Raw genomic sequence first — 9,596 nt, forward strand, 5'->3', positions numbered from 1 at the left:
GATTATTTTTAAAAATCTAAATCAAGAAAATAACAAAATGGTAGGAATCCTTGAACATGATGGTATTGTTTGATTGTAAGCACATTACAGACCTACATGACAAATTGCCTGTACCATTGGTCCTGCGGTGGAATTAATTTGCTGCTAGTGGCAGGAGGGGCCTGGAGTTGGAGGCGCAATTGCAGGGAGGTTGAGGGGAGATGGCTTGTATCAAGCAGCCATTTTGTGCAACTGCTGAAAACTTTTCTGTCCCAGAGTTTGTGTTGTGAAGACAGGGAAAGATTTCAATGCCTCTCTATGTTGGAGAAATATCATTGATCAAATGACCGGTGAGTCTGATGGATGCTAGAGGGGTCTTCTAGGACATGAGACCAGAATTAAAAACTTGGTTGAATTTACTTATAGAGAAAGTAACTTTTTGCTGGCAACTCTAATAATGAATTGATGTGGAATATCTATTTAAATACAAGAGATGTTGAGGCCAAGAATATTAATAGCTGGGGCAGGACTAGGAACGAAGCCATCAAGGTTTGAGGTTGGAGTTGGGTGTGTGTACAAGATGAATCTAGAGGGTAATTTTCTCAACTTAAAGGAATCTTCATCGAATTGCTCAAAGATTTGTATGACCTTAAAATTATTAAAACCCTACGTTGAAGGCTCTAACTTGAACCATTTCACTTAGCTATGGTACAAATCCACAGGTTATTGCATAAAAACAAATTTAAACCTAATCCTTTGAATATGTATATTACACAGGTCAAACAACATTTAACAATTTTTTTTCATGTATATTTTTGCAAGCTAACAGTAAAATGTTATAGTAAATTCTTCTTTCACTCCCTTATTTTTGCATTCTCCTGTAATGTCATCGGAGAATGCCATTAAATTTTAATTGGTTATTTGACATCTTCAAAATGAAGTAGTTCACTCCTTCATGCAGCTAGACAACATTGAGAGCTTGGGCTGTTAAGTGACAAGTAACATTGGTGCCACACAATTGTTAGGTAATGACAATCTCCAACAAGGAAGCCTAACCACTACCCTTGATGTTCAATGGCATTTACCATTGCCAGGTCCCCCACCATCAACATCCTGGTTGGTCGCCTTTGACCAGACACAACTGGATCAGCCGTAAGTACTGTGGCTACACGAGCAAGTCGGAGAGATCCTGTGAAAAGTGCCTGAACTCCTGACACCCCAAAACGTTCACATCCATGAGAAACAAGTCAAGAGCCCTGATGTGATATTCTCCACTTGCCTGGCTGAGTGCAGTACCAATACCAACACTAGCAGCCTGCTTGATCAGCACCCCGTCCACCATCCTAGACATTCACTCCTTAGACTTCTTAGACAATTAGACTATGAGATATAGGCCATTTGGCCCATTGAGTCTGCGTGGCCATTCAATCAAGGCTGATTTTCTTTTCTCATCCCCATTCTCCTGTCTTCTCCCCCTAACCCTTAACCCCCTTACCAATCGAGAACCTATCTGTCTTAAAGACACCCAATGACTCGGTCTCCACAGCCTTCCTTGGCAACAGATTCACCACCCTCTGGCTGAAGAACTTCCTGCTCATCTCAGTTCTAAAGGGATATCCCTTTATTCTAAGGCTGTACCCTCAGATCCCAGACTCTCCAACTAATGGAAACATCCTCTCCATGTCCACTCGATCCAGGCCTTTCAGTATTTGGTAGGTTTAAATGAGATTGCCCCTCATTCTTCTGAACTCCATTGTGTACAGGCCCAGAGCCATCAAATGCTCCTTATATGTTAAGCATTTTATTCCTAGGATCATTCTTGTGTACCTCCTCTGGACCCTCTCCAGGGCCAGCACATCTTTCCTTAGATATAAGGCCCAGAATTGCTCACAATATTCCAAATGCGGTCTGACCAGCATCTTATTGAAGCCTCAGCAGTACATCCTTGCTTTTATATTCTTGTCCTCTCAATGAATGCTAATGTTGCATTTGCCTTCCTTACTACAGACTCAACCTGCAAGTTAACCTTGAGGGAATCCTGAACTAGGATTCCCAAGTCCCTTTGTGCCTCTGATTTCTGAATTCTCTCCCCATTTAGAAAATATCTACACCTTTATTCTTCCTAGCAAAGATAAGAAGGTGATAAAGTACCAACTTCTGGAAGCTCTGTTCCCAAGTCACTCACAATTCTGACTTGGAAGTATATCACAGTTGCTCAGTTGTCTCAGGGTCAAAATTCTGGAATTCCATGCTGAACAGCATGGTAAAGTACCTTCACCAAAATAGCTCCAGCTGTTTGAGGCGCTGGCTCACCACCACCTCGAGAACAGTTGGAGATGGGCAATAAATGCTGACCTTGCCAGTGACCCCACGTCCTGAAAAATGACTAAATTAAAAGCTGTTTCTTTCTCTAAACTGAGAATATTAAATGTACCTTTTCACCAAATACCTCTTAGAAACCTTGCCCCCTGCCTCTCTCCCCAGTACACATTTTAGCATATTAAATTTCTATTTCTGTACTGCTTTGTATTCTTGATAATGTACACAAATCCAATTTGTTCTTCCAACATTTTCCCCCCTGCCCAAAGCTCTTCCTGGTTAGATCTTGAAACGTCTTTCTTGCAATTTGAAGTGCATCCATAAGATGTGGAAAATCCTAGCTTTAAAGAAGCTCAAATGAAATTTCCAATGATCTGCAGCAAAGCCCAACCTGCAGCATCTAAAGGGGATGAAATGAAAATCCAGTAGATGATTAACTTTAATTAATTATTTTGCTGAAACCTTTCAAGGAGAGCTGGGACAATGATATACATCAAATAATAGGTAGGTGTATAATATGTACTGTCCTAGTGTTCTGGATAGGTTTTGACAGCCTGAGAAGAGTGCAGAGGAATTCCAAGTATTTTTTTGGCCCCAGAATCTAGTTTTCAACTGGCCCACAAAAATATGCATGTGCTGCAGTTCCACCTATCACCAGTATGGGGCAGGCTTGATGAACTTGTTCTTAACCTGTCCATTTTGTGAAACACTGGCTCAGCTTTTGAACTTGCAGCTGTGTTTGCTTCTGGGTTCCACTTTGACCCAGAGTTAAGTCATATTGCACATGGGTCTGCGTGGTAGATAAAAATCATGCGGAAGGGCTGTTGCCACAAAAGCTTTTCCATTTAATCTGTACAATAGATGTCACCCCACCACAACTGCAGTACTACAATCCAAGGATGTACTGAACATAGTGCCCAATTCTGAAAGGACATAAATGGTGAACAATGTGTGATTTATTTCTGCTATTTCCATGGCGTTCTAATATACTTGCCCATAAACAGGCTGTGTATACCCCCTGCCACTTCCAGTCAAAAGCACTGGAAGCGCAAATGAGAAAAGAAAAGTGCCCCTTAAGGTACTTCCTCACAAAGCAAAAACAGCATCCAATGGACAAGCTAAGTAATCTCACAGGCAAAGATTCAGATCAAGGCTCTGCAGTCCATCCACATCCAGCCATGAATAGTGGTGGACAATTAAACAGCTAATAGGAGGAGGAGGCTCCAAGAACTTGCTCGTCCTCGATGACAGCAGGAGTGTGCTAAAGATGAGGCTGAAGTATCTTCAGTCAGAAGGGCCTAGTAGATGATCCACCTTGGTTTCCTCCTGAGATCCCTGTCATCACAGAAGCCAGTCTTCAGTCAGTTCAATTCACTCCATGTGATATTTTTAAAAAACTGCTGAGAACACTGGCTAGAGTAGAAGTTATGGGACCAGACAGCATTTCAGCTGCAGTACTGAAGACCCATATTTCAGAACTAGCTGCCCCTCTAGTTAAGTTGTTCCAGTACAGTTACAATATTAGCGATGCCCTGTTCACAAAAAGCAGGACAAATCCAATCCGACCAATTACCACGCAATTATCCACTCTCAATTACCAACAAAATGATGGAAGATTTTGCCAACCGTGCTATCGAGTAGTTTATTGCTCACCAATAAGCTACTCAGCAGTTCTCAAGCAGCTGTAGGAACTCAGTGGGTCAAGCAGCATCTGTGAAGGCAATGGGATAGTCAACATTTTGGGTTGAGACCCTCCATCAGGTCTGATGCAGATGTTGACTATCCCTTTGCTTCCACAGATGCTGCTTGACCCACTGAGTTCCTCCTACAGTTTTTTGCTCCAGATTCCAGCATCTGCAGTCTCTTGGATCTCAACAATTCTTAGTTTGGGTTTTGCCAGAAGCACTTTGACTCCAGATTGCATCACAGCTTGAGTTGAAGCATGGACCAAAGAACTGAATTCCAGAGGTGAGGTGAAAGTGACTGCCTTTGACGTCAAAGCAGCCTTTTACTGAGTGTGGCATCAAAGAACACTATTAAAACTGAAGTCAATGGACATCAAAGAGAAAACACTCCAGTGGTTGGAGTTGCACCTCCCACAAAGGAAGATGGTTCAAAGAAAAGCACCAAGCAGTAAGGGTTGTGTCAATGAGGTAGTGTAACCAAGTGAAAAATCAAACCCTCTTTGCCCCTCAAACCTTCTCTACCACTCAATGGGACGTGGCTGATCTTCCACCTTAACACCATTCTCCTGCCCTATCCCCAAACCCCTTGATTTGTTTAATATTCAGAAATCTATCAATCTCTGTCTTGAATGCAATGAATAGCTGAGCCTCCACAGCCCTCTGGGGCCAAAAATTTCAAAGACTGGCCACCCTTTGAGTGAAGAAATGTCTCCTCATCCAAGTCCTAAATGGCCAATGCATTGTATTGAGACTATGACCCCTAGTTCCAGACTCCTTAGCCAGGGGAAACATCCTCCCTACATCTCTCCTCTCAGGCGCTCTACATTTCAATGACGTTTTTTCTCATTCTTCTAAACTTCAGAGAATAGAAGCCTACCTTGTTCAGTCTCTCATGCGACAGATCTGTTATTCCTAAGAACCAGTCAAGTGAATCTTTGCTGCACTCCCTCCATTGCAAGTATCCTTTTACTTTGAAGGTAAGGTGACCAAAATTGTTCACAATACTCCAGGTATGGATTCACCAAGGCTCTCTATAATTGTAATAAAATATCTTTACTCTTGTACTTAAATCCTCTTGCAACAAATGCCAAAGTACCAATTGCCTTCCTATTTGCTCACTGTATCTGATGTTAGCTGTTCGTGACTTATGTACGAGGAGACCGAGATATCGCTGAACATCAACATTTCCCAATCTCTCTCCATTTTAAAACAAAAACCTTTTTTCTACCAAAGTGGATAACCTTACATTTTTCCACTTTTTACTCCGTTTGCTATATTTTCACCCATTCAATTTGTTTATATCCCCTTGAAGCCTCTCTGCATCTTCATCACTACTCGTATCCCCACTTAATTGGTGAATGACAGGAAAATGACAAAAATATATATATAGAAACCAAGTGCTGGAAATACTCAGCAGGTCAGGCAGCATCTGTGGAGAGGGAAGCAGAGCATGCTTCAGGTCAGTGACCTTTCAGCAGAACCAGAGCATTGACAAAACAAGTGTATTTCAAGTTGCGGGGGTGGAGAAAGTGAAGGGAATGTCTGTAATAGGGTAGAAACAGAGGTTGTACAAGTGACGCAATGCTTGGAGCTGTCTGGTGAAAGGACGAATGTGGTCAGTTGGGGAGAGGGAAGAAAAACACATTGGAACTGTGACAGACAAAGCACAGTAGTTTTTGAGCACATCCAATGCTTTTTGTTCAGATTTACAGCATCTGCAGTTCAGTTGATTTGGAAATATGGCATTTGGCTCCCTCAGCCAAATCATTCACAAAGATTGTGAATAGTTGGGACCCAAGCACTGATCCCTGTGGTACCAAGAAGAGTCTGTGTATTCCTGCTCTTTGTTTCATATCTGTTAACCAGCTGTCCCTCATTGACCCTGAACTGAGGAGGCAGTTAAGAGGCAACCACATTGGTGGGTCTGGAGTCGCTTACAGGCCAGACCAGGTAATGAGGGTGGATTTCCTTCTCTGAAGAACATTAATGACCCAGAAGTTTTTATGATCACACTTATCAAGGGTGACTTTACTAAACATGTGAATTTAAATTTCAACTGCAATGGTGGGATTTGAAGTTGTCTCTGGATTTGAGGTCCAGAACTCTGGTTGTTGGTTCAATAACTGAACCACTACACTGCCGTACCCAATTCTATTTTTCCTGGTTTAATCGAGTGACTTCAAGTACAGGTCCAGCAGTGAGGAAAGACAAACTCTGAATTCCAGATGTGTAATGTTCAGTGGCTGAACAGCAGTTCTCTTCCCAACTATTTTTAACCAAATGTTTCTAGAGTTTGGAAAGATTAATTTCCACTGTTAATGCATAAAAATATCAGAGGCAGGGACTGAGCACTGCATAAAATTGATGAGCTGGAGATCTGAGGAGGAACAAATGCTGTTAATAAACTATTTTAAAAAGTATCCAGTTCACATATTGATAACACTCAGATCTCTCATCTCTCTTGCCCCTTCTGTTGCTTCTGTTTAAACTGCAAGTTTGTTAACCAGTCTCAGATGAGCCAAAGATTCCTCTGCCTCGTAGAATGGCGCTGTATAGAAACACAAAAGCAGAGTGCAAAAGCGGTGCCCTTCCACAAATTCCATGCCCTGCCCACCAGTGTTATCCAGTGTGTCATGTTGATCCAGACTATTTAGAGCCTTTATCCTTTGACTATAATCTGAGTTTAAAGTGTCATTCCATCCTAAGTCTGCCACTTTCCATGTCCATGATGTTCTTTTCCATCCATGCCTCAGCTGATCTGCAAGCTCCAGTCTTTGCTTTTTACCTCCAGACTGGACCAATCCTCCAATGCTCCCTGGACTTCCATAAAGTTGTTAAACTGTCTTGCCCATAACATAACCTATACTGAGTTCTGTTCACTTATGGTTAGAAACCTAAAGTTGTCTGTTCAAAGGAAACTGGTGGACAGAATACTCGAGTTGGTGCAACCTCCCATACAGTGGTCGATGGTGTTGCTGCCTTGTAGCACCAGAGACCCAGGTTCAATCCTGACCTCGGGTGCTGTCTGTGTGGAGTTTGCACTTTTTCCCTGTGATTGCATTGGTTCCCTCAGGCGCTCAGATTTCCTCTCACATCCCAAAGACGTGTGGGTTGGTAGGTTAATTACTGCAAATTCCCCCTAGTATTGTGGGTGGTGGGAGAAATGAGGGGGTGGGGTTGGGGAGTCATTGAGGATGCAAGAAAAAAAATGGGATTATTGTACGTGAAGCCTTGATAAGTCAGCACAGACACGGTGTGCCAAAGAGCCTGTTTCCTTTCTTATACGACATGCTCGAAGTGATCCTGTCCCACACAAATACAAGAGGATCCCTGATTTGCATTCAAGTGGTGAATTAAACTAATTGCTAAAACATTTGGGTAAATAATAAGTTTTTCTAAAATTAAATTTTCTGTACAATTTCAAATTGAAGAATTCCAGTCTCTATACAATTTGCACTATTAAAAGCATTGCATTGAGATGACCCTTTCTCTAGGAACTCTAATAGCCTTTTTGTATATGTACTTTAGTAAAGCAATCTTGACAGTTGATGACTTGAGTCTACCCATTCAATTTAAGAGCTTTCCTTTCTTTCCAATGTTTTTCAATCCAGCAGGGTCAATCCATAATCTCTTCTTGAGGACACTTTTCATAGACAATCATTCATTATGGTCTAATGTATATTCCATGTAGCATTAGATAGGTATGCCATTTTCAGTACTTCTATTGTATGGGATGTCACTCGACATAATGGGTAAGTGAAATCCTATATCCATTGCATCTACAAGAGCTGTTTTTTCCAGCAGCCCAAGTACTTACCAGCCCATTTACTTTCTAAGCTTCTCAAGCTAGAGGATAGGCTTTTTCATTCTTGCCCATGAGTACAATGAAACTGGCTGTACTTAAATACCCAAAAGGAAGATTAGGATGTGAAACTGGGGGGAAAAAAACTGACTTTATCTTCTTTGGGTTACTTAAGGATGAAAATATAAGGATACAGTTACCTACATTTTATTTTTATTTTGCTCTTAGCATTCTCTCCCATGAGACTCTTAACTGTGCCAAATCCAGACGCTACCCACTTTTCCATAATTTTAATCTAAAATAACCTTGTACTTTGTATGAAATATTACTGAATCTTGTCACCAGGTTAATAAAAGTTTGAAGTTATGCAAATACTCATGTCAGGCACCATTTGTAGAAAGAAGAGAAACCGTTAACATTTCATTTTGATGATCTTTCATCAGAACTGGGAGAGAAAACAAGTTTTAAAGATGCAGAGCAAGGTTGGGGAGGAAGGAACTCAAGAAGAGGTTTGTGCAAGGGTAGAAGATAGGAGGAGTTAAATGACTAAAGGGATGATGATACAAGTAAGAGTAAGGTGGTAACGGAATGAATAAAAGATGGGTTTCTGAGGTAGAAATGACAATAGCAGAATTAAATGAAATTTTGAATGTGTTGAGCCTGGAAGGCTATGATGGGCCTCAACAGGTCTCATAGAATCATAGACATACAGATTGGAAACAGCTCACCACATCCACGCTGCCCAGTGGGGACCCACCCATCCTGATGCTCCTCATCTCATTGGAACAGATGAGCACAGAGGTCAAGCAGGGGGTGGAGAATTAGTGACAAGCAACCAAAAGTTTGGGATCATGATTGAGTAAACCAAGTATTCATAAAGCAGTTGTCCAGTTGAGTGTGTGCCTCTCCAACGTAAAGGAGAGTGCAGTCTGTATCGCCTCTGTGTGTTTGATGGTTCCTGGATGCTGGGGTGTAAAAGGCCACGTACTGCATTTCCTGTGCTTGCACAGGAAAGGTACAAGGGAGATGTGAGGATTTTATGTTTGATAAATGCTGAGATTGGTTATAATCTGGAACTCCCTTCCCATAAGTGGGGTGGAACACAATCAGTGCTTTCAAAACGTCACTACTGTCTCCCCAGAACTGGAGATTGAGAAGGGACAGAGTCTGAGATGGATCACATGAAGGTGAGGGAAAGGTGGAACTTTAAAGCAAGTTTAATGAAATATTCCTGTTTGGGGTGAGTGCAGGAATCAGCAGCAATGGAGTCAATGTATTGGGAAGGTTGGTTGAGGGGAATAAATACTATTCCATGGAAAGGCAGGCACAGCTAGGATCCATAGAGATTCCTGTGGCACCACCTTTGACTTGAAGGAAGCAAGTGTGGAAGGTGGAGGTGCTCAATGTGAGAACAAGCTCAGCCAGCTGGAGGAAGGTGGTGGTGCATGGGCACCTCCTCCTTTTCCACGACCCCACTGTTAAACTTCATTTCCCAAGTGGTCACTAACCTCATCTTCGCTCCAACCATTTAGTCCCACAACCACACACAGCCCACTTTGACCTCCTCTTCAAGGTTCACAAGTGGAACTGTCCCAGTAAACCCATCATTTCAGCCCATTCTCAGGCTATGAAGCATTTGTCTCTCTTCCCCAGGCCTTCCCCTCCCCTTAAGTCTCTTGCCACCTACATCTGAAATCCTTCTACTGCTCTTGCCATTAACAGTTAACTGTCTCCTAGTTGTAACTACTGCATTTTCAACTTGGACATCCAATCCCTCTGCGTTTCCATTCCCCACCACAACAGGCCAAGTG

The sequence above is a fragment of the Pristis pectinata genome, chromosome X (genome assembly GCF_009764475.1).
Source record: "Pristis pectinata isolate sPriPec2 chromosome X, sPriPec2.1.pri, whole genome shotgun sequence".
NCBI classification, from domain to species: Eukaryota; Metazoa; Chordata; class Chondrichthyes; order Rhinopristiformes; family Pristidae; genus Pristis; species Pristis pectinata.